Source organism: Anopheles merus, unplaced genomic scaffold, assembly GCF_017562075.2.
Source record: "Anopheles merus strain MAF unplaced genomic scaffold, AmerM5.1 LNR4000993, whole genome shotgun sequence".
NCBI classification, from domain to species: Eukaryota; Metazoa; Arthropoda; class Insecta; order Diptera; family Culicidae; genus Anopheles; species Anopheles merus.
This window is the reverse complement of record NW_024428573.1, coordinates 6,584-7,500: the sequence shown is the minus strand read 5'-3', so window position 1 is coordinate 7,500 and position 917 is coordinate 6,584.

Here is a 917-nt window from a genome sequence, read left to right as displayed (position 1 = left end):
CTCATTCCTTGGGTTTGGAAGTGTCCATGTCGGTGCTGAGTACAAGTTACCGCGTTCAAAGTTTGGTAAGCAGCGCACTCAACCTCCAACATAACCCTTCACATTTGATATGCTCTCCAAAAGCGTGTGCCTATGTAGGTACAATTAATGTACGTCCCAGATAGTGACGATCTCTGGAGGAAGAACCTTAAGGAACTCCCCGCACATATCAAGAATTATAGGTAACGCTGCCAATTACCTGTTGCTCTTAGTAAAACTCACAACTCATTCCTTGGGTTTGGAAGTGTCCATGTCGGTGCTGAGTACAAGTTACCGCGTTCAAAGTTTGGTAAGCAGCGCACTCAACCTCCAACATAACCCTTCACATCTTGATATGCTCTCTACAAAAGCGTGTGCCTATGTAGGTACAAATTAATGTACGTCCCAGATAGTGACGATCTCTGGGAGGAAGAACCCTTAAGGAACTCCCCGCACATATCAAGAATTATAGGTAACGCTGCCAATTACCTGTTTCTCTTAGTAAAACTCACAACTCATTCCTTGGGTTTGGAAGTGTCCATGTCGGTGCCGAGTACAAGTTACCGCGTTCAAAGTTTGGTAAGCAGCGCACTCGACCTCCAACATAACCTTCACGTCTTGATATGCTCTCTACAAAAGCGTGTGCCTATGTAGGTACAAATTAATGTACGTCCCAGATAGTGACGATCTCTGGGAGGAAGAACCTTAAGGAACTCCCCGCACATATCAAGACTTATAGGTAACGCTGCCAATTACCTGTTTCTCTTAGTAAAACTCACAACTCATTCCTTGGGTTTGGAAGTGTCCATGTCGGTGCCGAGTACAAGTTACCGCGTTCAAAGTTTGGTAAGCAGCGCACTCGACCTCCAACATAACCCTTCACGTCTTGATATGCTCTC